Source organism: Nelumbo nucifera, chromosome 3 (genome assembly GCF_055504915.1).
Source record: "Nelumbo nucifera cultivar China Antique chromosome 3, China Antique-T2T, whole genome shotgun sequence".
Lineage (NCBI taxonomy): Eukaryota > Viridiplantae > Streptophyta > Magnoliopsida > Proteales > Nelumbonaceae > Nelumbo > Nelumbo nucifera.
Window position 1 is genome coordinate 86,089,514 of NC_142651.1, and position 25,757 is coordinate 86,115,270.

The following is a 25,757-nucleotide window of genomic DNA, read 5'->3' on the forward strand; positions in this document are numbered from 1 at the left end:
CCATATGTCGAATCCAAGGGTGCATTCTTCAGCACTATGCGGCTGCACGAAGAATTCATAACTCAGTGCAAAGACCTACCTGCTCCTCGAGTGATGCAAACAAGGCTGGTCATCTTGCCTTGAACAACTCCAATCACCGAGGGTCTCCCGAAGAAGAGCTCCAACAAGGTTTGATGATTCAGTATTTATTTCCCTTTTTGTTATTTTATTTTAAAAATTTGAAGAAGAATGCAGGGTAAAATAGTCTTTTTTTTGTCTTTCTATTAATGGGCACTAACAGTAAGGGAAATATTATTAATGGGCACGAATAGGTGAACTGCCCAAAACTTGCCCAACCCTAGAAACACCCCCCCCCAACGGCCTTGCAGTGGCACCATCGTAAAAATATCTCCATCTCGGCCTTTTTACGGATTCACATGTAACAAATCGCACCCACTCCACTCTGGTACTATAAATATGCGCTCTAGGGTTTGCGTTTTGGATCGGCGAAGTCCAGAGGTCCGATATCTCTCGGCGGTGGTGTTATTGTCTTTTCTCTTTGCATTTTTACATTCATATCGACTATCGTTAGGGTTGGGTGTATGCGATTCTTTATGTTTTTTCTTGCTGTTTACCAGCTAAGAAACAAAGGGCTGGATGTGCGTTTACGGGGAGAGCTGTTTTAACAAGCTTGTAGCTCTGAAAATCCCTGCAGGTTCTCAGCAGGCTTCCCCTGTTCATCCTAGCCCCAGACAAATATGGCCTCATAGTACGGTTTTGTGCTTTTTGGATTGGGTCTGGTCGTGGGTTGGAGTCTTTGGTCTTGAAGTTTATTCTTCGCCAAATTCTTCAACCCCAATCGCCCAATCCATCGTCACTCACAAATCCGCCTCCAAATGCCATTACATGTATCTTAACTGAAAGCTTCTTTTATTTTTCCCATCTCTCTCTCCTGGAGTTTAGTAACTGAGTAACTGGGAAAGGAGAAAGGAGAAAGGAGATCGACACTACCAATGGGTACAGTAGAGGAGGCCCTATTGCATATTGTCAAACAGTCAAGGAATTTGTAACCCATAGCATTTTTAGGTAGAAACTCGACCATGGATCATCACATATTCCATTTGAAAGAACCAGGGGAGGTGTGAAGGTGCACGATGAAGATGCGACTGAAATAATTACATCTCCTATGATTTGCTCAACAGTACTGCATTCAGATTCAAATCAATCGTCAATCATCCTCAGTTCTTCCACCATCACCACCATAAGTGTTTATTGGCATTCCGAAATTCCATTTCAGCTGATCCTAGTTCCTATTTCAAGTCCTATCTCAATCGAACAGATTATAGGAATAGATGATTCCAATTCTGATTCTGATTCCACTGCAAATCAAATGAGTTGGATTAAAACAGAAAAAACCAAAGAAGCTCGTTCATTGCCTGTGATATGTCTCTCACCCTAAACTCTAAACATTCAACCCGTCACCTGGTTAAGAGTATCTTGGGTCAACCCTAAAAGTATTGAACACGTTGTAAACTGCCTTTTAGCTTTTAACTATGTTTAACGAAAGAAATTAAATAATTATCGCAACAGTACGTAGGACCCATATTATTGACCCGACCCGTCCACGGCCTGAAATAAATCCAATTCAAATTCCAGTCTGATTAACAACGTTATGAATATCAATGCTTGTTGTTGATGGGGTCATATAAAATAAAATAAAATAAAATGAATGAGCAAGCTGGTGAAAAATCAGCACAGACGGGAAGATCATCTGGTGGAGGGAGGAGGCACACAGAAGGCTTGCTACCGTCTTTTACTACGAAAACCATTGCGAGACCCCATGTTGTATGCGCTTCAAGATGGCAATGCATGAACCAGACTCCTGGGTTATCCGCCTTCAACCTGATCGCCGTCCATCCTCCGCTCGGAACTGCCACCGTGTTCCTCTCCGGCGGGTCGATAAGATTGTACTTTGCTGGGTCACGTTTGGCGTCGAAGTTTCCGAACCCAGTCCCTACCACAAAGATGTTGTGGCCATGGATGTGGATAGGGTGATTCTCTACATTGATAAAGGCCGTGTCTTGCAGCACGAATTCCAAACGAGCCCCATAAGGAACCACTGGAACCTTGGTGCCGAATTCTGTGTTCATGTTCTCGTTTAATGGATTCACGCCAGTGTAGTTAAAGGCAGTTGGTGGCTTATCTGGGAAATCTGATGAGTAAACCCCAGAATTGAGTTTCCGGTAATAGGATTCCAGAATGGACATGGATGGATGAACGAAGGATTGGTTATTAATGGTGATGATGCGCAATCCGGCCGGTCTTATCTGTCAATGACCTTGCCTCTGAATTGAATAGCGGGGGACCTGAAACGGAGGAGATGAAGAAGCTCCGGGGAGAACCCGGTGTAAAGGCTCCGAAGCATAAGTTAGAATCCTTCAAAGGCAAGATAAACTAGATAGCGCAAATTTTGCATACCTCCTCTTTGGGGGTGGAGAGCCTTTTATAACCACCTCGCGCACTCACTCCAAGACTCCTATCAGGTCGGGAATGAGTATTTCTGTGCTTCTGCCAGTTCGGGCGTCATCGCCTCTACTGGGACAGAACCGTCACTGCTCCTTTTGTCAGAACCGTCTCTGTAACTGGAGGCAGTGGTGACAGGTGACGGTGGCAGGTGGCCGTTGGAAATGCGGCCGTCAAGCGTCAGATCCCAAGTCAGTCAGGTGCGCCGCCCCTGGATACGAACTCCTTCGGTGTCAGGTGCAGCGTGGTTCGTCCAGTTCAATGCTTCGGAAGCGAAGTGCCTGGAGCAGTGCGTGAGGCAAAGTCTCGAGTTCGGATAAGGGGAGGCCCCGAACTGTCATAAGACGGGCCAGTTCGGGTCTCTGCTTTGTGTGGCTTGGGGTCAAAAGGGAGAGTTCGGGCTCCTTGCAGGGAGTCCGATTACTAAGTAGGGAGCTCGGGCGCCTTGTAGAGAGTTCGACCACTAAGTAGGGAGTTCGGACATCTTGTAGAGAGTTCGACCGCTAAGTAGGGAGCTCGGGCACTAAGTAGGGAGTTCGGGCACCTTGTAGAGAGTTCGGGCACCTTGCAGAGAGTTCGACCACTAAGTAGGGAGCTCGGGCCTCTTGCTAGGGAGTTCGAACTCTAAGTAGGGAGTTCGGGCTTGCTGGTCCCTTCCCTTTGGTGTTTGTACCCTCGGTATGCTGTCTTGAGTGCCGAGCTACTTGCCTTTTTTGCCACGTGCCGTGATTTGCGAGGTCGGGCCAAATCTTCCTTCATCAATTGCCCCCCACTCCTCGTGCTAAGGCTTTGCCCTGGCGCAAGGAGTTCGCAAGGTGTCAGGTAGATTTGTCCTGCACTTTGAATCTTGGTTCTGCTGGCGCGAGGTGCGTTGTCAAGGTTTCTTGGGTTTCTTCGAGTGTCCATTTATGCGAGAAGCGTGTTGGCCTGTCTAAGTGCTAATAGATGTGGTGGTGCGTGCGCGTTGCTTCAAAATTTCAAAAAAAAGGCGCGCTGCTTGGGGGCGCGAAAACAGACGTTTTTTCAAATTTGAAAAAGACGTGCCGCTGCCATTTTTTCTGAGACGTGTGCTGACGTTCCATCAGTTTCGAAAAGATGCGCGCCGTCGCTGTCAGTTTCAGAAAGACGTGCGCCAATCACGTCTCGGTCTCGGGCGACGTGCGGCCAGGGCGATCGTAGGCCGTCTGATTGGCTTTGATCTGAGCCGTTGCCTTTTGGTCACTATGAGCATAAATAGCGGGGGGGGGGGGGACCCCGGTTGTTGTCGCTTGTGCTTCTCTCGAGCTCGCGTCTGAGTTTCAGCTTGCATCCAATTCGCGTCCAGGTTTTTTCAGTTCGCGGTCAAGGTTTTCCGTTCGTCCGAGCTTCTGCGGTCTACAGCTTTCGTCCGGGTGAGTACTTTCCTGGGTCTCGTCACTCCCAATGTCTAGCTCGGATGGCTCAGATAGTCATTTCAACGGGTCTGATGCAGGTTCTACAAAGGAAGTTGCATCCCCCGATAGCTTTAGCGAGCCGGAGGTAGAGCTCGAGGAAGAGTTCGACCCTGTAGGCCGTGGCGCCTCGGGTAGTTTGACGTCCACCTCTCGCCGGGGTCGGATGTTAGACAAGTTCGGCCCTTCGACCATGACGCCCGAGGGGCTCCAATCCCTCATCACTTACTATAACTTGCCCGAGGAGTATGCTTATTTCATACATTCGGGTAGCTTTCCTTGGAAACATGGTCCTGATGAGATCGTAATATTCCGGGAGCAGCTCGCCGCGGGGCTGCGATTGCCTTTCCACCCCCTCTTCGTCGAAGTCTTGAACCACTTCGGCGTGACAGTCGGCCAGCTTCACCCGAACTCCATTCGGAACTTGGTGGGGACAATCTCCCTTTTCTGTGACGAGAGCTTTCCGTTGGACTTGGAGATTTTTTCTTCAATCTTGATGCTCAAGAAGCAAGCGGGTCCTCTCCCCGGGCGTAGGCGGGCTTACTACCTGTCTCCTCGCCCGGGTTTTAAGCTTTTACACGAGCTCCCCAACAAGGTCCCAGCATGGAAGCAGGACTATTTCGGGGTGCGAAGTGTGCTGGGGTGGCCTTTTCAGACCGGGTGGGGGATGGCCGCTCCCGACTCCGGGGTTACACTTGACAAGGAGACGGCGAAGGACCTTCGGCAATGGGCGCGGCTTGGGCTGAAGTGTGAACAGTATCTGACGGAGGCCAAGCTCATTGCGGCCGGCCTGAGCTCGGGTAGGTCCTTCACTTAGAGACTCTTATCTTGTTGTCTTTCTTGCTTTTTACTAATGGCGAACTTCTTTTCGCAGGTGTGATGGATTCGCGAGGGACTCGAGGTGGGCACTTGTTTCAAGGTATGAAGAGGAGAAAGCGGGTTGCCAAGCGAACTCGCGCCGAGGTGCCTCAGGATGCGGAGCCCGAGGTGCCGGCCTACCAGCCAGAAGATCCGCCCAGGGGGCCCGAGATGGTCCCTTCAAAAGAGTAAAGAGGTCATCTTCCCCGAGGAGGTCGCGGCATGGACTGATCTCCCTCTGCATCAAGTGGCCTGCCGTGCCGTTACCCACGCCATGGTGGTAAGTGTTCTCCTTTTTTAGCTCTTTGGCTTTTGTTTTGTTGGTTCTTTTGATCATTCGGTCTCTTTTGGCAGGTAAATTCTTCCATTCATGCCTTGGCGGCTCAGGTGGAGAGGAGCTCGAGGCAGGCGTGAGCTGCCGAAGAGGCTCGTCGGGCGACCGAGGAAGCCGCTTGTGCTGCTGAAGAGACTGCTCGTTTTTCCTGGATCAGGCAGGCGAGGTCTCAGAGAGATGCCGAGGCCATGGGAGTGGTGGTGAAGCACATGGCGGACTTGAGGCTGGATCTGCAGCATCAGGTCGAGTATCTTCAGGAGGACATCAGGGAGAGGACACAGATCTTTTCCCAAGGTATCGAAGATGCCAAGAAGAAGGCCGTCGAAGAGTACATCGCTTCGCCGGGTTTTGATGATCTGATGGTGGATTCATATAGGAGGGGTTTTAAACTAAGCCGGTGGATGATCCAGAATACGTACCCCGAGCTCGATGTTAGCGCCATATCCACTTCCCGCTTAACTCAAGAGATGGCTAATGCTGCTGACGCCGAGCCAGACTTCGAGGGCGAGGCGGGGCCTTCGAGTTTTGTCGAAGTGCCTTCTGACGATGATGAAATAGCTCCTGGCTTGTAAACACTCTTTTTTTTTTGTACTGTTCTACCTTTTGGAATGGAAGGATTTGTTTAAGTGCTGAGCATATTTGCCGAACTGAGCATCCTTTCCCGAACTGAGCATTCTCTTCCGAACTGAGCATATTTTCCGAACTGAGCATCCTCTCCCGAACTGAGCATATTTGCCGAACTTCATGTATTTGCCGAACTGACTATTCGTTCGGTCTGTTTTCTGCCTGAGTTAACCGCACTCGTGCGGACTGTTTTCTTTGCTTGCTTGTGCCGAGATGCCTTCGTTAGCTCGGCATCCTAGCCCGTAGGCTTTGGTGGTGATTTTACCCATTTCGCTTGGCGGTCTATAGGTTGTATCACCTTAGGTTGACAATGTTCCATGCTCGGGGTACTTGTTTTCCCTCTAGGGTTTCGAACTCGTATGGGCCCCCGAGTGCTTTCTTTATTCTGTAGGGTCCTTCCCAATTTGGTCCAAGTTTCCCTACGCCGGGTTCGGGCACCATGACCTTACGGAGAACCAGGTCGCCGACGCGGAAGTTCCTCTTCTTTACTTTGGCGTTATAGTACCGAGCTACCTTTTGCTGGTAGGTCGCAGTTCGGATGTGCGCGAGGTCTCTCACCTCGTCCAGTAGGTCGAGGTTGGTGCGTAACTCGCCTTCGTTTGTCTGTTCGTCCTATGCTTCTAGTCGTAGCATAGGTACTTCGATTTCCGCCGGGATTACCGCCTCAGTGCCGTAGGTGAGGTTAAAGGGGGTCTCTCCTGTGGCGGTTTTTTCCGTGGTTCGGTGAGCCCTTAGAACACTTGGTAGCTCGTCTGCCCACAACCCTTTAGCTCGGTCTAGTCGTGCTTTCAGTCCGCGGAGGATGGCTCTGTTCATTACTTATGTTTGGCCATTTGCCTGCGGGTGTGCGACTGACGTGAAGTTCTGACTAATTCTCATACTTTGGCACCATTCTTGGAACTTGATATCCTCGAACTGTTTGCCGTTGTCGGAGATCAGTACCCGAGGTAGCCCGAAGCGACATACTATGTTCTTCCAAAAGAAAAAGAAGTTCTATATGTTTCGGGCTGTAACTATTGCCAGTGGTTCAGCCTCTATCCACTTTGTGAAGTAATCTACTGCCACCACTAGGAATTTTCTCCCGCCTGTCGCTGGTGGGAATGGCCTCAGAAGGTCGATGCCCCATTGGGTGAAGGGCCATGGACTGGTGAGGTATTTGAGGTCGGCAGTGGGCTGATGGTGGATATTGGCATGTTTCTAACACTTGTCGCATTTTCTGACGAGCTCGAAGACCTCTGTGTTCATCGTTGGCCAGTAGTATCCTTGTCGAAGTGCTTTTTGGGCGAGAGCTCTACCCCCCAGGTGTCCGCCGCACAAGCCTTCATGGGTGTCGCGGAGTACGAGCTCGGCTTCGGCAGGGCGCAAGCATCGCAGGTAGGGGAGCGTGTAGGATCGTCGGTACAATCGTTCGTCTATTATGACGTATTTGGTTGCCTGGCGCTGCACCCTCTTGGCTGCGTTGCGGTCCGCGGGGAGGGATCCGTCTAGCAGGAAGCTCGCGAGTGGGTCGATCCAGCTCGGCTCTACTTCAGAGACGGGAGCGACCTCTTTTGCCCCACCGAGAATGCTGGGCCGAGGTAAGTCCTCTACGTACACGGTTCTCATGGCGTTGTGGCTCGTGCTGGCTAGTCGGGACAGGGCGTCGGCCTTAGTGTTCTCTGACCTCGGGATTTGCTTGATGAAATGTGACTGGAAGTTGAGCAGAGCCTCCTTTACCTTTGCCAAGTATGCAATCATTGTGAGCTCGCGCGCTTCGTATTTGCCTGTATCTTGGTTGACCACGAGCTGGGAATCACTGCAGATAACTACGTGCTTTGCTCCGACCTTGTGCGCTAGGTTCAGCCCAACTATCAGTGCCTCGTACTCCGCCTCGTTGTTGGATGCCGCGAACTCAAAGCGTAGTGCGTATTCCAACTTTGTTCCGCTCGGGCCTCGTAGCACTATTCCAGCCCCGCTACCTTGCTGGTTCGAGGAGCCATCTACGTGAAGGGTCCAAGTCTCCTCATCCCAGTTCGTGCTTGGTCTAACCTGGAGAGATGCTACACTGGCTGCTAATTCATGGGGTTCGGACTCGATTGGCTTGGGAGCTCCGAGCTCGCCCAAACTGGGGATCTTGGGCTCGACCGGCTCAGGGGCTTCGAGGCTAGACGTGCATTCTGCGATAAAATCTGCCAAGGCTTGGGCCTTAATAGCAGTTCTTGGCTTGTACTGGAGGTCGTACTCGCTGAGTTCGATGGCCCATTTCGTCAATCGATCGGAAACCTCGGGTTTGAGTAAAACTTGTTTCAGAGGTTTGTCGGTCAGGACGATGACGGTGTGAGCCTGGAAGTACGGGCGGAGTTTCCGAGCTGCTATCACCAGTGCATATGCGAGCTTTTCTATCTGCGGGTACCTTGTCTCTGCTCCCTACAGAATTTTACTAACATAATATATGGGTCGCTGGACCCGGTCTATTTCCTTTATTAGTACCGAACTGACCACCTCGTCGCTTGTCGAGAGGTACAGTTCTAAGACCTCGCCCTCCTCAGGCCGGGCTAGGGTTGGCACACTGGCGAGGTAACCTTTTAGCTCGTCAAACGCGAGCTGGCAGTCTTGGGTCCACTCGAACCCTTTGCCTTTGATTGCTTTGAAGAAAGGTATGCAGCGGTCCGCTGATTTGGACATGAAGCGGCTTAGAGCGGCTATGCGGCCGTTTAGCCTCTGAACTTCTTTTACTTTCCAAGGTGGTCTCATATCTAGGATGGCTTTTATCTTGTCCGGGTTGGCCTCAATACCGTGCGATTGACAATGTAGCCTAGGAATTTGCCCGCGGTGACACCAAAGACACATTTGTTGTGGTTCAATTTCATGCTAAACTGACACAGGATTTGGAAGACAGAATCTAAGTCTTGTATTAATTCTTGTGAAAACTGTGTCATGACGACCATGTCGTCTACATAACACTCTATCTTCGTGCCAATAAGGGGCCGAAATAGCCTATTTACAAGTCTTTGGAAGGTCGCCCCGGCATTTTTTAATCCGAAGGGCATGACCTTGTAACAGTACAGTTCGAACTCGGTTATGTAGTTGGTTTTTTTCTCATCGGACTGGTCCATCCGGATTTGGTTGTAGCCTGAGTAGGCGTCCAGGAAGCTTAGCAACTCATGTCCTGAGGTCGCGTCCACTAGGCGGTCAATTATGGGGAGGGGGAAGCAGTCTTTCGGGCAAGCTCGGTTCAGGTCGGTGTAGTCAACGCACATGCGCCACTTGCCGTTCGCCTTTTTTACCAGCACAGGGTTGGCTACCCAGCTCGGGTAATGGACTTCCCTTATGAAGTCTGCTGCGAGGAGCTTCTCGACCTCCTCGTCGACCGCCCTCCAGCGTTCTGGGGCTAAGTTGCGTTTCTTCTGTCTAACGGGTCTGACTACAGGGTCAGTGTTAAGTTTGTGATTTATAAGGCCAGGGTTAATACCGGGCATATCGGCCGCGGACGATGCAAAAATATCTAAATTTTGAAGTAAAAAACTCACCAGTTCGGTTCGTAGGGGTTCTTCGACGGAAGCACCGATCTGGAGTGTGCGAGCTGGGTCTGTAGCCGAAGTCGGGATTGCGACTGTTTCCTCTGTGGGCGAAGCTCGTTCCTCGCCTTGCTCCACAGGACGCTCTAGTTCGAGGTCGTCGACTGCCTTGGTTTTTCCCTTCAGGGCGGCAACATAACATTTGCGGGACTCGAGCTGGTCGCCCCACGCTACCCCCACACCGAAGTCCATAGGAAACTTCATGGCCAAATAGTAGGTGGAGACCACTGCCCGTAGGATATGCGTGATCGGCCGCCCTATTATGGCATTGTATGTGGAGTGGGTCGTGACCACCAGGAAATCCTGGTTGAGTCTGACCGCACAAGGCCATGTGTCGACTTCCACAGGTACTTATTTTTTCGAGGGGCCTGACTTCCTCTCCGCTGAAACCCACCAGGGGAGTGTTCGCGGGCTTCAGTTCGCTCCTCTGTAACTGTAGTCGGTCAAATGCTGATTTAAAGAGGATGTCCGCCGAGCTACCTGAATTTACGAGTACGCGTCTGACCTCGAAGTCGCTGATCCTTAGTTTAATGACAAGCGCGTCATCGTGGGGGTAGCGGACTCCTCGCGCGTTGTCCTCCGTGAAGAAGATTTGTTCTTCGGTCTTTGGTCTCTTTGGAGGGTTCCGCTCATCGAGGGCCGCTTCGCGAATGGAAGTCCGGGCTGCTGCCGAGGTACACCCTGCTACCACCGAACCTCCCACAATTACATGGATGGTTCCCCGAACTGGCCTCTCCACTGGAGGCTATCGCTGCAAAGGTTCGGCAGGTCTGCTGCTAGATTCGGGGGCATCCTTTTCGTGCTCCCCTGGCGATCTGTCTTTTTGTTATTATTGTTGTGCTGTACAAAGTTTCTCAAGTATCCGCGACGGATGAGTCACTCTATCTCGTCTCGGAGGTTATTACACTGCTCGGTGCTATGACCATGGTCCCTATGGAAACTACAATACAAATTCTTATTTCTTTCGTTCGGATTTCCCTTTAGGCGAGGTGGCCACTTCACGTATGGGGCGTCCTTAATCGTCATTAAGATCTCGGTCCGCTTTGTGTTCAGTGGCGTGTAATCCGTCCGAACTGCTAGGGGAGCTCGGAACGACTGGTTCAGCTTCGGCTCTCGAGCCGGGTTTTTCCGGTCGACTGGGTTAGAGGGCTCGCCTCCCCTCTTTCTTTTCTCGTTTTCGCCCTCGGTTCGTTGGTTGATTTCTTCCTCTATCCTCATGAACTTGTCCGTGAGCTTGAGGAATTCGGCCACGGTTGTGGGCTGGTTAGCTTCCATGTGCCATTTGAATTTTTTGTGCGTTACCCCTCTTTTTGCCGCTGCGAGCTGCACCGCGGGGTCTAACCGTGGTATCTGCAAGCATGCTTCATTGAATCGCTTGATGTAGCCCCGTATGGATTCTCCTTCCCTTGGGACTACTCCGAAGATGCTTTCCTCTGCTCTGGGGCACCGTTTGCTGGTGACAAAATGTGCGGTGAAGACATGCACGAACTGAGCCCAGCACTTTATCGACCAGGGGGCCAGGTTCCGATACCAAGTGCGGGCTACCCCCCTGAGGGTGGTGGTGAAGGCCACGCACATGCATGATTCGCTGGCCCTGGCGAGGTGCATTTGGGACTGGAAGGCGTCAATGTGGTTGTTGGGGACGAAGGACCCGTCATACTTGTCCAGAGGTGGAAGCTTGAAATTTCTGGGCAAGGGGACCACCAAGAGTTCTGATGCGAGGGAGGAAGGAACTGAGAGAATCGGGGCAACTCCTACCTTGTCCGAGCTCGTCTCTTCTTTGCCTCTGATTTTTGACAGGACACGGGTGGCGGTTCGGCGACTTCGCCAGCGCCTTCGCTGTTGGGTGGGCCTTGTACTGGTGCTGCTGGTCTCCGTGTTGCCGAGCTCGATGGACCCGGAATGCTGGTAGTCCACTGCTGCCAGTGCGCCGAATCGGTTTTCCGTGAGTGGGAACTCGGGCCTGGAGCGCCGAGGTGCCGACCTCGTGGGTGAGGTTCCCGACCCGCCTGCGAGCTGCGAGGCGGGGGTGACTTTTTTCTCTCTTCGGCCTGGGGACGAGGCCTGGCTGTTAGGGGGGTTTTGGGGCCTGGTGGCCTTTCCTTGGTGGGGGCGCCCATCCTGCGGGGAGGCCTTGACCGGCCTCGGAGCAGGGTGGCGAGGTGGAAGTAGTGATTGGTTCAGTGGCAGTTGGGGGAACTGCTGTTGATAGTGATACTGGGAGATGTTGTGCAGCACTTGGTGCTGGTGAAGCTGGTATTGCTGGAACTGTTGCATTTGGGCTTGCTTTGCCCGCATGCACTGCATTAGGTCATCCAACCGGTTTTGGCTGGCTACCAGGGGGACGGCAGTCGGTTCAGTAAAGGTTGTCTCAATAGGGGGAGGAAAGGAGATGCTGGTGGCAGGAAGGTTTATGGGCGCCCCTGCTTGTGGCGCATTCAAACTGGGGATTCCATCCACCGAAAGGGGGATGGTGAACAGTCCAACGCACACCACGGGAACTTGAAGCTGTTTCCTGGTGGTGTTTGTCTCTGTGCCGCGTCCGGCATTGCTGGAAGAGGCCATGAGTGTTGGGTTTTTTGAAGAAGAAAAGGGGGTATGAGAGTTTGGAGGGAGGCTTTTTGAAGCTTTCCCACAGACGACGCCAATTGATGATGCGCAATCCGGCCGGTCTTAGCTGTCAATGACCTTGCCTCTGAATCGAGTAGCAGGGGACCTGAAACGGAGGAGATGAAGAAGCTCCGGGGAGAACCTGGTGTAAAGGCTCCAGAGCTTAAGTTAGAATCCTTCAAAGGCAAGATAAACCAGATAGCGCAAAGTTTGCATACCTCCTCTTTGGGCTTGGAGAGCCTTTTATAACCACCTCGCGCACTCACTCCTAGACTCCTGTCAGGTCGGGAATGAGTATTTCCGTGCTTTTGCTAGTTCGGGCATCATCGCCTCTGCTGGGGCAGAACCATCACTGCTCCTTTTGTCGGAGCCGTCTCTGTAACTGGAGGCAGTGGTGACAGGTGGCCGTCAAGCGTCAGATCCCAAGTCAGTCAGGTGTGCCGCCCCTGGATACGGACTCCTTCGGTGTCAGGTACGGCGTGGTTCGTCTAGTTCAATGCTCCGGAAGCGAAGTGCCTGGAGCAGTGTGTGAGGCAAAGTCTCGAGTTCGAATAAGGGGGGCCACGAACTGTCATAAGATGGGCCAGTTCGGGTCTCTGCTTTGTGTGACTCGGGGTCAAAAGGGAGAGTTCGGGCTCATCGCAGGGAGTCCGATCACTAAGTAGGGAGCTTGGGCGCCTTGCAGAGAGTTCGACCACTAAGTAGGGAGTTCGGGCACCTTGCAGAGAGTTCGACCGCTAAGTAGGGAGCTCGGGCACTAAGTAGGGAGTTCGGGCACCTTGCAGAGAGTTCGGGCACCATGTAGAGAGTTCGACCACTAAGTAGGGAGCTCGGCACTAAGTAGGGAGCTCGGGCCTCTTGCTAGGGAGTTCGGGCCTGCTGGTCCCTTCCCTTTGGTGTTTGTACCCTCGGTATGCTGTCTTGAGTGCCAAGCTACTTGCCTTTTTTGCCACGTGCCATGATTTGCGAGGTCGGGCCAAATCTTCCTTCATCAAATGGAAGCAGTAAATCTCTTGCCCAAGAATCCTTTACAGGTTGTGTTCTTGGGGCAATCCTGAAGGTTCGGGCTTGTAGTGATGATCACTCGCTTGTCCACTGCTTTAGGGGCGTTACAAGGGTATTGGGCGGAGGCAAGGCTTCGAACCTTGTCGGAGAATTGGGTTGCGAAAGGGGTGTCTCTCATGGTGGGAAGGTTGTGCACAGATGAAATGTTGCAGGGTTTAATGGGTGGTGGCTTGGAATTCATGGCCTTTCCAGCCGAGGGTGGTGGTTTCATCAAATGGAACCATGGCGGTCACATAATGCCTTGCAGCCATTGGAAACCTTGTTGAGATATCTGGGACCTGATCTGCACTGAGTTGAACATTGGTGGTTTGTCCAAGAGCAACCATGACTGCTGTGGTCTTGAGCTGTTTGGTGTAAACAACGTCGACCTCGACCACAGTTAATGTGTGGTTGGCTACAACAAAGAAGAGTTTGCTGGTAAGGGCGGCATTGATGAGCCGAAGTGTTGGGAATTGGGGTCACTGTAACTTTGGAGGAGAAGCTTTGAGGCGCGTTTGAAGACACTGTCTTTAGAATGTTATTTGCCCCCACTGAGTTTGTTCTTGGGTTACAGGAAAATCTGTTCCCAGGATACAACAGAGCCTTGGGCAAGAATCTGCAACCAGCAAAGTTGAAGAATTTTTGAAGAAACCTTCTGTGAGATTGTAGCAGACCGGACTGAGAGAGAGAGAGAGAGAGAAAGTGGGTTTAAAAAATGTGTGTTTTTTGAAGTCTGATTCATGCTCCTTAAATAGTTTATGAAGAGGTATGAAGAAAAAGTGCTGATTCAGAGAAGGCACCTTGAACAGTCACAATTTTGAAACATTGTGACTGTTTAAAAGGTAGTTAACAGTTAATGACTGTTAACTTTGAATTGTGCCTCTTGATCACACCTGATTAAATCATGACCGTTGATCTCATCAACGGTGATCAACGGTCAGCATCGCACCAAAACCAAAGCCGCCCTTCGTGAGCCACGCGGGTGCGCGTGAAATGTGAGCAAAGTGCGCATCTAAAGCGCCTCATTGCGCCGCACACACACGCGTGCACGTACGTTGCGCGGTATCAAACCTCCACTCTCCTCTACTATTTCTAAGGAGTGTAAATCAAATTCTATTAAAATACTGAAAACAAAGCTTATAATCTTCCAATGTGGGACAAGTTCAAAACTGGGTTTTGTAAGAGAAAAGCTAATTTTCCAAACAAGTGTGCAGGTGCAATTTCTCATGTTATTGACCAATCAAACCCATTGGATTTAATCTTTTATGAGATTAAAATCCAACAATCCCCCACATTGATTGATCAATTACATAGTTTTCTTTCAATCCAAACTACTATGACAATTATGCATACAAAATGTGTTTATTAACTTAAACCTTTTGTTAGTATAGATATCTCAAAGCCTTGTCAAAGTTATTGGTGGTAAGACCTTAAACCAATTACTCTCAAGACAGATTGGAGACTCTCATACACACAAAATTGTTCAGTCTCTGCAAGAGTTTCAAGTTTTTCTTAGCACTGCTATGGCCATGTGCTTCTTTCCTGGTTTCATGAACAATCCCGAAGCAACCCCAAATTCTCATGAGAAGCGGCACCACTTCTATGTTCACATAGGTGAACTTCCACTATGTGTTCCGTTATTTGACACATTTTAGAACTTCATTAAGAGTTTAACTCAACCTCTCATCATAACGGACATCATTGTTTATGTTGTGATGGGAAATTTCTCAATATCAGTGCTAACAGTCACATTGTTGTTACCCATTAAACCCAATACTGATGTTTTTTTTTTTTTTTTTTTTTTTTTTTTTTTTTTTTCAGTTCAGGTCGGGTTACCATTACAGGTGACTAAGTAAAGGGTTTTAATCCCATATCTTTGGTTGTCATTCTTACCAATTCTCTGGCCAAGCCCTGGGTAAGAGGATCAACCAAGTTTTTACTTGACTTCACATATGTTATAGTGATGACTCCATCTTGAATCAGTTGCCTAACAAATTCATGTCTCAGACTTATATGTTTGGACTTACCATTGTAGGTACCACTATAGGCTCTTGACAGAGTTGCCTCACTATCACAGTAAATGGAAATTAGAGGCATATGACTAGGCCAAAGTTTTATATCCAATAATAAATTCGTAATCCATTCAGTCTCTTTTCCAGCAACTACCAAGGCTATGAATTCGGATTCCATGGTCGAGTGAGATATACAAGTTTGTCTCTTGGATGCCCAAGAGATCGCACCCCCACTAAGGACGAAAATCCATCCAGAAATGGACTTGTTATCTTCATTACCGGTAATTCAACTTGCATCAGTGTACCCTTTTAGTACAGTTGGATAATCACAAGAACTCTGCACCGGGATTACTTGTTATCTCCATTATTGAATGCAACTTCTTTGATGTACCAACAGGTCCAAATAATAGAGTAATTTTAGTTCCTAGTAGTTTCTTTTATGAATGCATGCACAGGTTTTTTATGGATGAGTACATTGAGTAAACCTATGAACAAATTCTATGATGAATGAGCAGGTGCAAATAATTAAGCATTTCTTACTCTTTTTAAGTAAAATTTTTGAATGAGCAAGTTTAATAACACTATCATGCCACGTGGCAAGTTCAATCATATGTGTCATACATTTTGGGGGGTGCAAGTTGTCATAAAAGTAAATTACATGCATTTTTTTAGTTGAGAAAAATTTTCTCAGCAAACAAACACATTATAACTAACTGAGAAAATAAATTTTCCTTTTCTCATCCCAACATTTCTCATCCCATCCTTTCTCAGTCCAATTTTTTCAGCAATCAAACAGACCCTTAGTGAGCGGGGTCGCTGGTGCGACCCCGGTGAGAAAAGAAAAGGCTAAGAAAATCTATCGGGTTTGTCAGAGCAAGAAGTCGACAAGCTCGTCTCCCATTCGAAGCCGCTGTTCCAACGACCATATCTCCAGTAGCTTCTCCGGCCATATCTGTGGAAGGTAACACAAAATCCATGAATCCCTCTCTCTAGCGGTCCTGTTCTACCCTTTTTTTGTTGTTTTTCGTTCCATTATTCCATACCTCCGCGAGTCGATCTTTTGGTGCTGAAGGCTTGTTCCACCCGAAGATGCTCAGAGAGTATTGAGCTTGATAATCTGAAAACCTGCGAGTCTTTTTTCTATTTTCCTTTCTTTTATTCACGATTTTTTTTCTATCGTTCCAATTAATTTTGGTGAAAACATTCTAAGCTAGTATAATGTAATAAAAGTTATGTTTTCGTTCTTGCATTAAAGTTTCCTTTGTGCCTCCAACCTCGAACAACTTTAGGGCTTTTGGTTTTGGTTGCGGCGCTAGTCTAAGCAGAGGCCCAGAAGGCCAGAACCCAAGAAACTTAGTTGTCTTCGTCTTTCCTTTTTTTCGCTTTTTTATTCATCAAAACTTGTTGGTTGTTTAGTTGTGGGTTTGGAGACAAGAATCTAATATCTGGAGGAAACGTCTATATGGATTTTCAATAGGTTTTCAATTCCAAAGTAGATTTCAAGCGGACGAAGACATTGCTGCAGAGGCTTAGCAACAGACGCGACGCTCTCGTTGAGTTAAATTTCAATTTGGCTTTCAGATTCAGACATTTAGTCTCACCATAACGTATGAAATTCTATTGATAAAAAAATAACTCATGAAATTCTGTAAGAAAATTAATATTAGATATTGGGTTTTGGAGATGCAAAGATTCATTGGTCTTGATGGGCTTTTCTTTCAGACAAGTGACAAGTAGATAGAAAATAACAATTTGATGCTTGTATTTATGATTCCGATATTCATATCCAGTGATATTATTGGTTTTGAGATTTATTTTGTAGTTGGCTACTTTTGTCTGAGACTCTGAGTTAAGATATAATCAATGCTTTGATTGGTGTTTAGCAGTAACTGGTGAGGAATGAGTTATAACAAAGGATTTATAGAGAATTGAACTACCAAAGTGGGTTTAGAGATTGGAAAACTTTGTTGGTTGTTCTATTTGTTTTTTCTTTTCGAGTGTGTTGTCTGTTTCAAAATGTTGGGGTGGACGCTAGTGGATCGTGGTTTTCTTTGCAAAAGTCTTTTAGTATGGGAGGAAACCTAATGAGAAGTGGGAAGTGTTGACTTTTTATGCTCCTCCCAATTGTTGCCAGTGCACGAGGCTATTTCCAAGAAGCAACCCAACCATTGCACCAACACCCAGCCTCGTTAACATAAAAGGTACTATATTTATATTATTTAAACAATTTCTCCAATTGCAACCTCTTACTCAAAGAGAGAATCTGTGATCATATGATATGAAGCATATCAGTCTTCCTCTGCTCCTTTCTCATCTCTTCTTCTTTGCAATTGATTTTCTACCAAAATCTCAATTTAATGTAGTGTGATTTGATGTAGCAAGGATTTAGGTTCTTGCATCAAGATTTCTTTTGTACTTCCAAGCTTAAAAGAGGCTGGTAGTCATTTTTTTTTATGTTTATAACTTTTATACAAGAGTTTGTTAGTATTGACTTGCCTAATAATTTAGTTCTTTCTATTAGATTTTTTTTTATAGGTCACCTCAATTCATTTCATTAGTGTAAGCAAATATGTACAATAAGGATCCAAGAATAGGGGTAAACTAAACCCCTAGGAAAAAACAATTACAAACTGAGCCCAATACAATTGCTCCCTATATTCCCCTTGCTTAGCTAAAAAATCAGTTGTTGGACAGTTTTGTATGTCCTTAATTTCAATCAGAATAATGTACTTTATGAGTTTATTGTAAATGAATAAGAGTGCATATTTGATTCATGTTCCCCTGGTATGTTTTTGTGTAATACCCTTAAACTGGACACTTAATTAGACTCGTGTTAGTTTAGAATGTTCACAGTCAGTGGATCGGTCTAGGGAGACCTATTCTGATAAGGTTGACACTGTTGTGCCACCAAGTCGGTTGGGGTGGCCTGTCTCAGTTGCTAGGGTGAGACCCTAGGTGCATACAGTGTAGGATTAATTGAATCTTTGAACTGGACCAGATTTTCACTATTGCCCTGGACCTTGGAGATTGATGGGCAAAACTGAAAAGTTACACCCGACCCCTAGACTCGATTATGATACTGTACTAGGTGTCGGATTGAGCTGTCTTTGATGTACCAATCAGTGAGATCCTTAACGGGGGTCAAAACCTGGGTATATTGGGACAATCTGAGAATTCATCTGAGTGGGTGATCATAGTGACAGGATCAGCCCCTTTGTCGGACAAAGGTAATGATCGGGGATGCGCTTTCACTGATGGAAACCAAGACTGTCGGCAGCCGATTTCAATCGTTGAGATTTGTTTCGCAAAGTATATTTTATATGAGATATAAAAGTATATATATTATCGTTTCTAAAAGGTTTGCAAAAATGTTTTAATTCCTGGGATCCATATAAGTAGAGAATGCAACACTGTTCCTTACAGTCGAGGGAGATGTCCTCTTTTGTTGGGCAATGTATGATCATTATGGGCTGAGAGGTTAAGTGTAAGACCATTGAGGATAATACCTGATGGGCTAATCTTGCATCTGCCCACAGTCCCTATGTGTTACAAGGTGGCTTGGCCTAGGGACCACTTAGGGTAAGTGTTGGGCCCATAGAGCCCATTTGATGGGTTTCAGGGGGTGCACTGTCCATAATAGTGTATTCGACCAGGCCTTGTAACAAAGGTTGGGCCAAACCCATGTGGCTGATGTGTAGATCAATGCTTGGGTCCCACGCCATACAAGGAAGCCCAACTGGGCAGCAGTTAGGGAGGTTAAGTGAGCATATAAGCTTAGTGCGCCTAAAGCCCATTTCGAACTGGACTTATTTAATAAGTTAAATATGGGCGAATTCTGAGATGGATCAGTAGATAGGATAGGGTCTTAACCCTATTCACTTAGAGAGTCCAGATCTGAATATGATTCAGATCTAGAAACCTCCTAATGAGATTAGGAGAAGGCTGATCTAATCTACAGATAAGATAAGGGTTTATCCTTATCACCTAAAGAGAGGTCTGATCCAAATATCATTTGGATAAGCAGCTCCTAATTGGATTAGGAGCTGATCCTTTGGGTTTACAAAAGAAGGAGGGGGCGGCAGCCTTTAGAGACATAAGATAATCACATTCTCTTGAGAGCTAAAATCAGAGAAGAAAGATTTCTGCAATCCCTGCAAAAGATCTTTCTTGCCGCCTCCTTCCTGCAGCCGCCTGACATCCTGTTCGATCTCCAGTTGTGGGAGAAGTCAAGATTCGATCTTGACATCAGTTCTTTGAGAAAGAAATGTTAGGAAGTTGTGCTCACGTGCCATCCTGTTGTTTCTTGCGAATGACAAAATTCTTGGAGAAGAATACTACTGATTCTGCTCCATCCTGCACTGCGCCATCTTCAGTGGGAGCAGTCTTTGGATCCTTCCTTGGGCGTGAACACCTTCGTTGGGAGATACTTTTTCTCTGTATCAGGTATAATCTTCTCCTACTACTTTTGGTTCAGATCTGGTTTAGTTTATGGTTCAAGATTGATCATTGAAAATATGATTTTCTAAATAGGGAATGCGATTCCCAGTTGAAGGGAGAAATTTTTTTTTTTTGAAATTCGCCCCTTTATTCCGCAAGTTTTGGGCGTCCATACGATGGATCTCTCATCCCTTCATCAGCCAGCTCATTTGCATCCTTTGGAACCCACTGAAATAGTATTGCCATTTTTTTTTGCTAAGTAACACTAGAGAAATTTTATTATGAAACAGAGAATATATATATATATATATATATAAGCTTCCAAAAGAGATACACAACTAAACAGAGAATATATATACACATCCCACCTTGAATGGAATTTAGATAGTGGGATCTCATAAATATCCATTTTTTTTCTTTTCCTCTATACTTTGATTAGATCATGGTGGCATTATTGGTAGTGCTTTTACTTGACTAATTTTTCTGGACTAACCTTAATTTTTTCTGGATCAACCTATTGATGCCCTGATACAAACAACCGAGACAGATAAAGGAAATGGAGATAGGACTTCATTTCCTAAAATTCCAGCTGCATATATGGGTATTGATTTCATGTTATATGCTTATATCATGGTTCTATATCTAGTTTTGGAAGTTAAATATCTTATCTCAAGACTTATTTCTTGCTAAATTTAATTAAATATCTTAAATGTACAGTTCTTTTGTAGTACAATCTGTTAAAACTTACCATTTTGTATGTTTTAAAAGTTCTAATTATAGAGTACATCTAGAAAGAGTCCAGTTTTAGTGCTTTTGAACTTGAAGGGGTTTTTGCTTTGATCCCAAATGATTTGATGACATGTAAAATGTAAGAACCACTTGACCTGATGCTGAGATGCTTTTCCATTTCGCTTAAAAGATTTTTATCATTTAAAAATTAAAAATATATCATTTCTTCTTTTTGAGATGGGACTTAACTGAAATCTGAAATGTAAAACCTTCACTACCCTTTTTTGGAAACAATACCCAAAATAGAGCCAATGATGGCAAGTTCACACCAAACTAATAACCAGAGCCAACAAACCAAAACTAATTTCCTCTTGGTTAACAGTGGAGTTAAAATTTCTTAGGTGGGTTTCAGTGAGGTTTTCCTTGATTTTAACACCTCAGACAGAAACCGATCAAGTTATCTTGAATTGTGGTTCTCATCAAAGACTGTAAGCTTGTAGCTCCTAAAGAATTTTAAATTCCATTACCACACAAATACAACATCATCAACCGAAGCCATGGTAAAAGTTCATTAATGGAAATTCAGCAACCACAGCAGTCGGATTTTGGAATTGAAGCCACAGTAAAAGTTCATTAATGGAAATTCCACATGAGTTCATGTAGAATTTCAGAAAAAGGAGAGCCATTTCTCCTACATAGCGCAGGCATTTACTTGCAAGCGTTTTTTTCTTTGTTGCTTACATGTTTTTTTTTTTATGCTTTTCCATACCTTCACAATTTGTCATTTTCTTTGGTTCTGTTTTACTAGTTTTCGTAGCAAAGGTTTCAATACAATCATTTTGAAAAGGAGATATGTGGGAATGGGGAGAATACTTCAACAAGGTGGGAGCTACCACAAGTTTTTTCTCTGTTTTTCTATTCCATTATCACAAATCTCATTGGTCCCCTCTAGAGTTTCTCCTCTGCATTGCTTGTATTCTCTTGTCCTTAATGAGTATATCTCTTCCAAGTGACAAACTTTCCTGAGTTCTCTTCTATTGTCTCCTTACCCTAGGAAGTTTGAAGGAGTTGGTTTGAGCTACAATTGGCTCTTGATTAGAAATCTTGACACTCATTGAAATAGATGATGGTGATGGTGGTTTGGAGAATATGGAGGGAAATTTAAGGGTTCTAAAAAGAGTTAGAACTGGTTATCTGACTTTATTTTCTGTTTTGAACAGAAGAAAGTAAAATAGAAAAGATAAACAGGAAGCATAGAAGAGAAGGTTGCTTGTTAATCAGTTTTAACATGGGAACTGGACTTGAAGAAAAATCACTTATTCAAATGCACTAGACTCGGGAGTGATGTATAAGTGATCATGCAATACATGTTGTTGAATCTTAGTATTTTGGTTGACATTGGTATGATAGGCATATACTAGGGGTGCAACTTCGGTACCCAAACTGCTGATTTTACATTGCCTTGGGCTTAAGTCCATTCAAAATGTAACTTAGCATATATTGCATGGTCACTTATACAAGTTTCAAACTTAGCATATACAAATGTGAGAGTATATACTAGATTTCAGCAACAAATAATCATATATACTTCCAAAAAAGGTTGTAGAATAAAAGAAAAGAGAAGACAAGAGAAAGACGAACCAGAAGAGGGGCTGCACACACAAGTAGTGCTGTCACACTAAATATCTATTTCCAAGGTAGCTTCCTACAATCAGTCACTTGTTTGTCTATAAAAATTACTTATTTGTTACACTTGTTTTTGTTTTATATGATGAATATATGATATTAGAGATGTGTCCAACTGTTTTCTACAAATTATTTTGTATTTCTTATCTTTTTGTGTGTTTTATTGCTTCCTTTCTTTTAGAACACTAGAAAGAAGGGAGTGGAGTTATAATCTTTGTTTGAGGGTGTATTCTTCATATTCATACTTTCATATGCCAAAAATATTGATAATTGTTTATTTTTAGATATATTTTTTTCCTGAAAGGAAGTGATATAGGAGTTGACATGTCAGATCTAAGATTTTCTAAATATATATTGATGGGTAGTGTGATTATTGTTGTAAAATTTTGAAGCTTTTTTTGAGTCATTAGTTTTCCTAACTGGTATTTGAGTCATTAAAGAGAGTATTTACTTTTCCAGCATGTAAATTATATAGGCATTCTAGAATGAATTCCCCAATTTATTTATTTGTTTATTTCTTTTCTATGAATAGATGGAGCAAAATTTGCTTTATGCAATTGTTGGGGCTGCAACTGCTACGGTTGCAGTTACATTTTCATTGTTGCAAGAATATGTGGATTATATTGATATGGAACCATCCGTGAACCGGGATTTTGAATGAAGGGATTTATTGGATAGATTATATGGACAAAAAGAAATAGATTGTTATAACCAATTGAGAATGGGGAAAGCAGCCTTTGCAAGGCTATGCAAGATTATTCGTGAGACAGGAAGAATACATGATATAATGAGGTGCACGGTAGAAGAACAAGTGGCACGCTTCCTACACATATTGGCACACAACGTTAGGAATAGAACAATGGGCTTTCATTTCAGTCGATTTGGTGAGACTGTGAGCCGTCATTTTAACAACGTATTGAATGCTTTGTTGAGCTTGGAGGATAGGTACTTGATTCAACCAAGTGGTACTGAAACACCTCCAGAAATTAGAAACCGACATGATTTTTGGCCATATTTCAAGGTAATTAAGTGATAAAGTCTTCTTTATGACGTATACACAAAAAAAATGAATAATAAAAAACTTAAATCTATTGGCAGGATTGTGTTGGGGCAATCAATGGCTCACACCTCCCTGTGAAAGTCCTTTCTACTGATGTTGCTAGGTTTCGAGGTTGTAAATCTTATCCCACACAAAACATCCTTGCTGCATGCACTTTCAATTTTTTGTTCACATATGTATTACCTGGTTGGGAGGGTGCCACATCAGATTTTCACATGCTTAACAATGCTCTGAGGAGAGAGCATAAATTAGAGGTCCCTCAAGGTAGTAATAAACTCTCACAAGAGACATTTTTATTTAATAGGTAAGTATGTACATGTTTTCTAACTTTTTATATTTTAAATAGGTAATATTATCTTGTAGACGCAGGATTTTCATTAAAGACGGGGCTCATTACACCATATTGAAACACACGATACCATCTAAAGGAATGGGGTGCACATCAACTTGAGAACCCAAAAGAACTGTTCAACCTTCGACACTCATCACTTAGAAATGCTGTTGAACGGATCTTTGGGGTATTGAAGAAACGCTTTCCAATCTTGGTATCTCAGCAACATTACCCTTTTAAGTCATAGGTGAAGATTATGTCTGCATGTTGCATCTTACACAACCATGTCATGGGTGTGGATCCGTATGATTTCATCATGCGTCAGTATGATCGAGAAGCAATTGATACTGAGGATGATGCAGGAATTGATGATAGATTAGATAATACACAAATCTCCCAACTATCTCAACGAGCTAGTAGAAATGAACAATCAAGGGAAGGAATTCGTCTCAGAAAAGAAATAGCTACCCAAATGTGGGCTGATTATGTCTTGTATCGATCTAGGGCTCGACATTAATTTCTTCCTGTTGTTTAACTCTTTCTTTCTAATATAACTTTTGTTGTATAACTTTTTTCTATGTGCACTCACTTTTTTAACTGATTATGATGTTTGATTTTATTAATTGCCTATTGCTATTTATACAAAAATACTTTGTATTAATTGGTGTTATGGATATATATTGGTGATTTGCATTGTTCATTTGATTGGCATGAAACAGAAATGGACTCTTCTAGCTCTCAGCCTGAAAACAAGACTGGAAAAACAAATATGAGTTGGACACAGGACATGGATAATTTACTCATTGACACACTTGCTGAGTAGGTCAACCTTGGAAACAAGGTTGACAAAAGTTTCAAATCACCGGCTTACACTGCAGTGGCACGTGCTATTAGCACTAAGTTTTCAGTTAAATGTACTCAAGGACACATACGAAATAGCCTGAAAACAATCAAGCGGAATTTTGTAATATTAAAAAACCTTTTGAATCAAAGTGGCTTTGTGTGGAATGATTCAACCAAGACAATAGATGCAACACCTGATGTTTGGGCTACATATATTGAGGTAAAATAGATTAACAATACTTATACTTTAAACACTTGGTTTACAAATTATATGAAAGATGACTTATTAGTACGAAAGGTGACTTATTATGGAACTCCCATGGTAAATGAGTAGGCACATCCAGAGGCAAAGCAGTTTAGATGAAAAAGCATTCCAAACTATGACCAATTGGCATTGGTATGTGGAAATGATCAAGTGACTGGAAATTGTGCCTTTACAGCCAAGGAGCTAGATAAGCAAGATGCAATTTCTGCAACTGCCACTAGTGCAACACCGAATGTTGAGCATGTGTTTGATGACATTGATGAGGCTGAGAATTCTGGAGATCCTAACCTTCAAGCAAAGCCGGTGGAGGGAAGTAGTTTTGCAGAAGGAAGAGTTTTAGGAAAACGGAAGTCATATGCTGCAATTGTTGCTAAACAAGTGCAAGACATTGCTACACATCTCGGGAAACTTGCATCTGCAGTTGAGAGAGGGTTTGGTTTATTTAGCAAGGAAAAGGTGTATGCCAATGTTATGAGCCTAGAAGGATGTTCAGTGGCATTTTTGATGAAAGCATATGACTTCTTAATTGAGTCTGAAAGTCAAGTTATGACATTTTACGGAGTGGAGCCAAATTTGAGAAAGGCATGGCTTCAAATGAAGTTAGGGCCTCCATATTGAAGGGATGGATAAAAGACTTAAACTATTATAACTCACATTTATTAACAAACTAGGTACTAATTATATATGACAAAAACTTGTTTTGATGGTTGAGCCTTTGCGTCCATTTTGTATATTTTTTGGGGATGCATTGGCAATTTGATTGTTGTCCCTTTTTTTTTGCGATGGTCAATCTACTTGTATTTGGTGGAATGAATGGTTATATTTTACCACAAATGGATTTATTGGTATATAGATGATTATGACTACATGGAATGAATAGGTTGAACTATTGGCATTGATGAACTAATTACAGTTTAAAGACAAATTCAAATGATTTATTGATGTATGTATGTTTTTGAATGAAATATGTTATTGAATGCAACTTCTTTGATGTACCAACAGGTCCAAATAATAGAGCAATTTTAGTTCCTAGTAGTTTCTTTTATGAATGCATGCATAGGTTTTTTATGGATGAGTACATTGAGTAGACCTATGAACAAATTCTATGATGAATGAGCAGGTCCAAATAATTAAGCATTTCTTACTCCTTTTAAGTAAAATTTTTGAATGAGCAAGTTTAATAACACTATCATGCCACGTGGCAAGTTCAATCATATGTGTCATACATTTGGGGGGTGCAAGTTGTCATAAAAGTAAATTACATGCATTTTTTTAGTTGAGAAAAATTTTCTCAGCAAATAAACACTAGAAAGTGGATTTTCCCAACAAACAAACACATTATAACTAACTGAGAAAATAATTTTTCCTTTTCTCATCCCATCCTTTCTCAGTCCAATTTTCTTAGCAATCAAATAGACCCTTAAGGGAAAATGTA

General features: G+C 44.6%; 1 pseudogene; it reads right to left on the bottom strand.

Moving 5' to 3' along the window:
* Positions 1-1,550: 1,550 nt before the first annotated feature.
* On the bottom strand, positions 1,551-13,417 carry LOC104597793 (laccase-1 pseudogene; annotated as a pseudogene).
* Positions 13,418-25,757: the final 12,340 nt, after the last annotated feature.